The sequence below is a fragment of the Pteropus medius genome, unplaced genomic scaffold (genome assembly GCF_902729225.1).
Source record: "Pteropus medius unplaced genomic scaffold, Ma_sr-lr_union100, whole genome shotgun sequence".
Taxonomy (NCBI): Eukaryota; Metazoa; Chordata; class Mammalia; order Chiroptera; family Pteropodidae; genus Pteropus; species Pteropus medius.
The window spans coordinates 13811852-13821265 of record NW_024340701.1 but is presented as its reverse complement, the minus strand read 5'-3'; the positions used below and the strand labels follow the sequence as shown (position 1 = coordinate 13821265).

General features: G+C 37.6%; 1 pseudogene; it reads left to right on the top strand.

Moving 5' to 3' along the window:
* The first annotated feature begins 7433 nt into the window (after nucleotides 1-7433).
* On the top strand, nucleotides 7434-7552 carry LOC120622949 (uncharacterized; annotated as a pseudogene).
* Nucleotides 7553-9414: the final 1862 nt, after the last annotated feature.

Genomic DNA, 9414 nt, shown 5'->3' with positions numbered 1-9414 from the left:
GATTGAAGTTTGCCCCTGAATATTGTCCTTAATTTCTCCCTGGGTTCACACTCCATAACTGTGGGCCAGTCCCATTCTCCCCATGGTCTCAGACAGTAAGGACAAGCCTGGGTGTTACTTCCTAGAGACTGTGTCAGGTCTGCAATGGACCTGCATGGGCCCCATTCTCCCCTGCAAATAGTGCTTCCTTGTGACGAAGGAGAGAAGGCTTATTTCTGAGGTCCCTTGGGCAGCAACGGCATCAATCATCTCAGTTTTAAGTTTTCAATCAACCAGGAATAGAAAATGGGAATGCAAACAGATCAGGAGAGAGGCCAAAGCAAACCAGGTCCACCTGAATGCCCAAAGCTTCTTCAGAATGTCTCCGAGGGTAGCAAGCCTTCAGGGCCATGATACCAGAAGCAAAACCTAAAAGACACTGGTATAACAGTGGTCTCCGAACTTGCAAGGTTCTGCCAATTCGACTGTGGTGATATGTTCAGGGAGGGAAAACCTGTGTTCCCTGTGGTACTCTAGGAGGGATGGACGGGCCTGAGGATTGACACATAGAAAAGAACAGGGATAGAGGTACACTACTTAAGCTGAAAAACAATTCTAAAATAAGGCTATTTTTATTTTTTGGCTAATAGCACACTATAAGTCAAAGAAGCAAGAAAAAGAAGGAGAAAGAGACAGAAAGAGGGAGGAGAAAGACCATTAGAGGTAGATGCGCTGAAAACAGCACAAATGACATCTTACATCTAGACGATGAAGAAGTTAACAGAAAACTGCAGAGTTTATTCATTCAACAAATATTTTTGAGCATCTACTGTATGCCAGCCACTATTCTAGTTACCTGGGATAGATCGGTGAACTCCGTGAACAAATCAGATCAAAATCTCTGTCTTCATAAAGCTTACATTCTAGCAAGTTTCCAGTTGTTACATAACATCCGTGGGTGCATTTAGAATATTGGCACATGCCTTACAGATTTTGGTAGTTACTTCGGACTTCATTATAGCACAGCTCATTCGGCACAGTAATAATGATGATAATAATGGATAGGTGTACTGTGCATACCATCTGCCAGGCACTGTTCACCTGCTTTCTGTTCATTAGCTTCTTTAACCCTCATTGAAACCCCAGTGTTATTTTTTTCTTTGAACCAGTCACTGTGGCCAAGTACCTTGGTGTGCTGATAGATCCGGCCTGCTGTCTGTGACTGCTTGCTCACGCCCACCCCATACCTCAGCCTGCTCACCTCCTTTGGGCTGAGACAAATGTCATGGGTTCTATCAGAACCCATATAACTGGAGTAGGGTGAGGGTTGGCTGGCCAAAAGAAGTGACGCTGAGCCGACAACCATAGTTACATAACAGGCCATTTTAGAAAGGCAATAACTTCGGTATTCAAAGTACGAAATGCAGGAATGATGCAGGGCAAAACAGAATTTGATGATTATTAACCTCATTTTATAAATAGAAAGCCAAGGCACAGAGAGGGATATAACTTGCTCAGGTTCATACACCTAATAAACAGTGCACATGGAATTTTGGTCTGATTCCAGAGCCCATGCCTGAATCACAGCATTATTCTGATGAAGTCATAAAGGCAACTCGAGTTCTGAGAAGTCTATCTTTCCCATTTTAACATCTCTGCAGTTAGGATGTGTTATATAATAGATATAAGACTGTGTAGTATCAGTTTAATTGGCAGCAATTTTCTTCCTTAGGGGTACATAAAGTAATAGTGCATCTCGCCAAAAAGTCACATTAGAGTTGATGAAGGACTGATTTCTTTCAGCAAATGTTGATAGTGTTTCTACTCTATGCCAGGCAGCTGTGCTAGGCTCGGTGTGCAGCACGGTGCACAGTGATACGAACACTTAATAATTATTCACGATGCCATGTGCGGTGTACAGTGAAAGTGTCATGCACAGGAGGGAGTGGCAGCAAAGAGAGGGGCACAAGTCAGAAAGAGGGAGTCAGAGAAGCCTTCCCAGAGGAGTAGAACATAGATGTCTAAGGGAAGAAGAGGAGAATGATAGAGATGCAAGTGGCTCCATCTTGATGGCGGATAAAATACGAGGCAGGGAGTGGTTTAAGATGAAGCTTGAGGTATTTAGCCTCATTTGATGTAATGATATCTGATTCAGCTGGACTGGGAATGTCATCCTGTGTACACTGCAAGCAATAAGCATCCACTTAAGGGACTTTGATAGGCCATAGCCAAAATGCATTTTGGAAAGTTGCCTCTGGGAGCCAGGTGTCTGATGCAAGTCTTTAAACTGGAAGCTGGCTCAGGGGCAGTGGCGGTCATACAGAAGGGCAATGTTGAAGGCTAGAACTCTAAGAGTCAGTATCAGGATGCAGAAGAGGAGGTAGGTTTGAAAAAACTTTTAGAGCTAAAATTAGGTTAGGTGATTGGATTTGGGGGTGAGGAAGAGAGACAAGAATCAGGAATGATATCTAGATTCTGGGATTGGACAACTGGCTGGGTGGTAATGTTATCGATTAGAGCAGAGAAAAAAGGAAAAAGAACAGGTTCAGAGAGAAGGATAATGTGTATGATTGTGTACTTGTCGAATGTGAGGGTTCTGTCAGATGAGGAGGTGGCATTTGTGATTAAGTGGAGTGTTCAGGTTTGAAGACAGAATTAGCGGTCAATAACATTGGGAATTAGTTAAAACTGTGAGTTCCTTGAGGTCAGGGACTCTGTTTTTCTGTTTTCCACCCATTTTTAGTGGCTCTCATGAAAACGGGCACATAATCAAAGCCCAATAAACATTTGCCAGTGGGAAAGTATAATCATTATAATAATCTATGTGTGTCTATGAGAATGTATGTGTGATGTGTGTCTGTATACTAACATGTATATGAAGGGGTTATAAGGCCTTTTATATGCTGGGCACTGTTCTAAGATCTTTACGGGTATTATCTCTCATTTACTTCTTACAATAATGAACAAGGTATATACTATTGCTACCTTATTTTAAAGATTAGGAAATTGAGGCACGGAGATGCTAACATTGCCTAAATTTCCGGAACGAGAAAGTGGTGGAACTAGGATTTAAAGCTGGGCAGTCTGGCTTCAAGATTTTTTTCTCTATGCTTTCGATATATTTTTTTAAATAATATTTTTCTTCTTTTAGCAATTGGTGAAGAAAAAAGTTTCAGCACACCGACGGTTAAGTTCCAGTTGCTTAGAAATTTTATATCATCTTTTTATTTGGCAAAAGCACATTCATATAACAAGAATCAGCCTAAACATCACCATCTTTGTGAAACTTGCCCCAGGTCTTTTCTTCCTAAGTTAAGCTTGCCTTCCTCTGGGCTCCCCTAGCATCCTTAGAACGCTCTTATTAAAATATTTACCACTTTGTGTTGAGTCTTTCTTTTTTTTCTGACTTGAGCCCTTCCTGAGGGCAGAGACTTTGTATTATGCTTTTCTACATCCTCAACTAGCTAACCTCTTGCATTGCATATACTTAAGTATACAATGAATGTTTGCTAAGTGAACAAGTGGATGAATGAATGAATAAAAATTATTTTTTATTTTACTAGCATTTGAGAAATAAGCTGTTGCTGTGGACAAAACACTTACTGCTCTCTCCGAGCTTCCGGTGCAGCTGCAAGGACGATCACATAAGGTCCATCCTCCCGCTGTATACAAGGTGTATTAAGATGTGTTGGTCATGGGTCATTCAGTCATAGCTCCCTCTCTATAGCAACAGCAGGGTTTAGTGTCCCAATGCCTCTGCCGCGTACCAGTTCCCAGGGAGAAATCCAGAAATTCAGAGGGGTGCTCTCCCATGACGCTTGTAGAGGAGAATTCCTCAAGCTTCCTCAAAAGCTGGATTACAACATGAACATGGATGCCAGGTTCGGGCTTCCTGCGACCATGCCAATATTGGAAATCCTTTGGCAATTCCTTTAATATTCAACATCTTAATGTCTTCTTTTTGATGTAATGGGATCTGGGAATGCTCAGAATATCCTCTTCAATGCTTGTTTTCTAAAGACCTATTTATATTAGTCCTTGCCATGTCTTTATTTAGGAATAAAATCAACATTTGAAATCATCACAGCATGTGGTTAGTGTTTTCTCTAAGGGGCAGGGTATCCATTTCTCCATCATGTGGCAAAAGTGCAGCAGCTGTAATATCTCATTACAGGGCTTCACTTTAACAACAACAAAAAAATAGTATTGCTCCACTTAACAAAATTATCTTTATCCCCCTACCCGCCCCCAAAAACCTGATCTGTGATTTCAATGCCTCTTGCTGTAATGGCTTTAGATGGTTTGCATGTGATATTAGTTAGCATTGGAATCTGCTTTCAATTCAGTTGCTTCAGATTGTATTTTCACTGTGAGCCATTAGTCACCAAATGTTGACAAGCATTTGTAAGGGTGCCATCTCCCCCTTTGTTTATATGCAAGTGCAGCAACCAAAATGATTTATTTGTGTTTTAATTAAAATTTGTGGGTAGACCAGTGATTTTTAGCAGTGATTTTTCTAATTTGTGAGCTCTAGAAAGAAAAAAATCAATAACTTGATGCCATTTATGTTTTTATAGTTATCTCAGGCATTTATAATGCAGACCTGCCACTCACCTGCAGTCTTACTCTGAGGAGAGTGATCCTCACTACATAAATCTTCCCCAGAGGCCGAAAGGGTCTATATTTCTGAGTCACTTCCCTTCTGTGTCAGCTGTAAGTGAGATGTTACATGCCTTCCATTCTCATGGCTTTCATGGCAAGGCACAGACTAAAATTATTATTGAAAGTAAATTGATGGACTGTATGTTTTATAATACCTGACTTGATCTGTTACCACTGTTTAGAATTTTAATAATTTAAGCTCATTGATTTTGGTTCCTGCATATCGCTCTCCACGCTGAAAATGTACCCCATAGGGTCTTTGGAAAGAACATACCCAAAATGCCGAGCTTCTGTGGGAACTTAATATATTCGACACTGCAGGTGCATAAATCTCCATAAAATTACACCGAGTTAACGTATTTACTGGTTCACACAATTTAGTAACTACTTTGTAAAAGTCTAAATAAAGATAGATAAGACAGGTAGATATGGAGAAATAATGAGTAAATGTTCCTACGTATATTAACAAGATGAGTTCATTGCTTTCGCATGGCTATCAGACTAACTAGAAAAGAATTAATTAATTTTCAGGGTGTTTGGGATGGTTTTAATTGCTGTTCTTCAAAGTCTGGGAAAAATGAACTGTTTTTGCATTTTCTGCCAAACTCAAATTATCCGCTCCCAAATAGTGAGGGTTGGAGGTGTGTGGGGGGGAGTGATGACAGGGAGGGTGGGAAGAGAAATGCTCGATTTCACACACCATTTTGGCTCTGTAAGATAAAAACATAGTAACAAGGAGAAGATCGTTTTAGTTCAGAAAGTCCTTTTAAGAAGGATCCCATCTGAGTTTCTGCAGCTTCTCTGCTTTCAGAATACATATTTTCCAAGTCCCTGTAAACACTCATATTCACGTGCTTGACTTTTCTTCTTTCTCTCATTCCTCTCCCTTTTCTTAGTTTTTGCAGTTCAGCTCTGGGAACATTCAAGTCAAATTTGCATCGCAGCACGTTACAAACATCTGGCCATTCTACCAACAAGACCTCCACCCTTGGTTACCTTTGGAGGACAGAGTTTGCGTCCTTTCCTAGGGTCAGACTTTTTTTGCTTCATGGTGATAATAGTTCATTTCCTGGGAACTATCTAACTCATAGATATAATTTCAGACAACAGAACCCTTTCTTCAGGTGAAATCTTATCTAGCAGTCATTATATAAATCAAATAAGTGTAAACTGCTTCTCTGTTTGAAATAATGGCTTTAAAATAGATGATGAAGAAGAAGGGCTCATTCTGCCTCCCCACTTCTTATCCGACATGGTTCATGGGCATCTCTATAGAACTCCCGGAGTTACTTAGAGCAGATGTGAAAAAAATTACTGAAATGACACTTTTTCAGTATCAGTCACAGTATCGGTCTCTGTTAATGTAAGTGGCAAGAAATAAAAAAAATCAACCAAATAAATCTTAATATTACCTTCCTCCTTCATCAGCAGATCTCTTCTCCTCTCTGGGCTACCTATCCTGCCTTGGATTTCAGATATATGGAATGTCTTTTAATTTCTGGAACATAAATAGATCTCTGCTACCTCTAGTCCTTGGAACATGTTGTTTGCTCTGCTTGGAAAACATTAGACCTCCTACACCTCCCATCATCAATTGGCTTACTCCTACTAACCCTTTAACAGAGTTCTCGTTCTATGTGAAGCCTTCCCTGACCCTCAGACACTAGAACATATCCCTAGGATCTGTTCTCCTATAATACCAGGTCCTTTCACAGTCAGCACACAACACTTGCAGTCTTATTTAGTTTCTGTCTTGTTCAGGAACATAGATATAAAATTGCCAAATAAAATGTAAACAAAACCAAGTTGGGTTTATTCCAGTAAACATTTATACCCATTTATGGTAACAATGAACAAAAACACTTAACAGATTAGAAATAAGAACATCCTTAGTCATATAAAAGTTAAAAAAAAAAAAAGACAACCTAAAGGAGATACACTTACAGGCAAAATATTTAAAGGCTTCTTTCCGGAGGTGGGAATAAAATGCTTGCCATCGACAACTTTCTTCAGCATCATACTGAAGGTCCTAGTCAGTGCAATAAAACAAGAACATAAGAGGATAAAGACAGCAAAGGAAAAAAACTGTCTTTATTCATAGGCAGCCTGATTGTGTACCTAGAAAGTCCAATAGAATCTAAGATAAACATAATTAAAAAATTCACTAAATATACACAATCAATATATAAATATCGGTAGTCTTTTCATATACCAGCAACAACTAATTAGAAAATCATACTTTTAAAAGATATCATTTATAATGTTAATGAATACATATAATGAAAGAAGTGCAACATCACTAGACCATAAACCATTATTTAGAGAAATTAAAGATGTAAATATATATACAAATGTCATTTCTTCCCAGTGTGATCCAGATATGCAATGCAACCTTATTCAGAATCTTAGTAAGTTTTTCCGGAAATTGACAGCTGATTCTAAAATTTATACAAAAGTATAAATGACCAAAATAGCTAAAACAATTTTGAAAAACAAAGTTTGAGGACTTATACTACTACTGTATATAAAAACTTACCATAAATGTTCAAAGTGCACTTGAAAAGAATTTATATTCTGTAATCATTGATTGTAATGTTCCATATATATCCATCAGATTAATTTCTCAATTATGTAATTATTTCTCTTATATCTTTTCTGATTTTATTTTTTGGTCTGCTTATTCTATCATTTACTGAGAATGTGTGTTTAAATCTCCCACTATGGAATCCATTTAACTAAAGATGTGCAAGACTTGAACTCTGAATACTATAAAATGTAATTGAAAGAAATTAAACTACAGCCATGCCACCCTTAACAAGCTCGATTCCGTCTGATCTCGGAAGCTAAGCAGGGTCGGGCCTGGTTAGTACTTGGATGGGAGACCACCTAGGAAGACCAGGTGCTCTAGGCATAAAAAATAAAAATATAAGGAATTGTAAGCTGACAAAGTCCTTGCAATCTGTGAGGTCAACTAAGGATTGCCTCACCTAAAAAAAATAAAAAATAAAAAAAAAAAAGGAATTAACAAATACATAAATAAATGGAAGGAAACCTCATGTTTATGGATTGGAAACAATATTGTTAAAATGACAATACTCTCTCAAATTATCTGCAGGTTGCACACAATTTCTATCTACATTTCAGATGCCCCTCACCCCCAAATCAATACACTGATCCTAAAATTCACATAGAAATGGTAGGATCCAAGCAGCAAAAACAGTCCCGAAAAAGAATGAAGTTGGAGGAATACTCACACTTTATGATTTAAAAACTTACTATAGAAATATAGTAATTAAAACAGTGTGGTATTGGCAAAAAGATAGGTGTACAAATAAATGGAATAGAATTGGAAGTCCAGAAATAAACTCTTACATTTATGGTCTATTAATTTTTAACAAGGTTGTCAAGACAATTCAATGAGGGAAAGAATACAAATATTCAACAAATAGAAAAAATTCAACAAACGTTGTTTTGACAACTGTATATCCACAGCAAAAGAATGAAGTTGGACTCTGAGCTCTCATTATATTAAAAAATTAACTCGAAATGCTTTATAGACCTAAATGTAGGAGCTGAAACTAAAACACTCTTAGAAAATAAAAACAGAAGTAAATCTTTCTGGCCTTGGATTAGGCAATGGTTTTATTTCTATGACAATAAAAGTATAAGGAAAAAATAGCTAGATCAAAGTTAAATGGTTTTTAAACAGATTCATCAAATTAAAAAAGTTATGTGCTTCAAAGTATACCCTCACAAAAGTGAAATTGAAAACCACATATCTGATAGGGGACTTATACCCAGAATATATAAAGAATGTTTTCAATCCAATAATAAAAAGACATGCAACCCACTTTTTAAATGGGCAAAATATTTAAATAGACATTTCTTCAAAAATATGCAAACAGCCAACAAGCACATAAAAAAGTGCTGAACATCATGAGTCATTAGGGAAATGTAAATAAAAACATGAAGTATTACTTCACACCTATTAAGATGGCTGTGAAATACACACACACACGCACACGCACACACACACGCACACACACACAGAGTGAGTGAGAGAGAGAGAGAGAATGGGAGAGAGAGAGAATAGCAAGAATTGTCAAGGAGGTGGAGAAATTGGGAGCCCCACATGTTGCTAGAAGGAATGTAAAATGGTACATTCACTATGAGAAACAGTGTGATGATTCCTTAAAAAGCTGAACATCATAGGTATATGCCCAAAGGAATGAAAGCAAGGACTCTAACAGATAGCGGTATGGCAATATTTACTGCAGCATTATTCACTATTGTGGATACAAAAGGTAGAAACAACTCAAGTGTCCATCAACCAATGAATGAATAAACAAAATGTGGTATACACATAAAATGAAATATAATTCAGCCATTAAAAGAAATGAAGTTCTGATACATGTTACAATGTGGATGAACCTTAAAAACATAATGGTAAGTGATATAAGCCAGACCCAGAAGGACAAATATTGTATGATTCCACTGATATAAAATATCTAGACTAGGCAAATTCATAGGAACTAAAAGTAGATCAGAGGTTACCGAGGGCTGGAGAGTACAGGGATAGGGAGGGAATGTGGAGTTACTGCTTAATGGTTAGAGTTTCGGTATGCAGCGATAAAAGTCTTGGAAATAGAGAATGGTGATGGTTGAACAACATTGTAAATGTAATAAATGCCACTAAATTGCACACTTAAAAATGGATTTAAATGGCATATTTTATGTTTTAATTATTTTTTTCACAATTAAAAAAAAAGAATA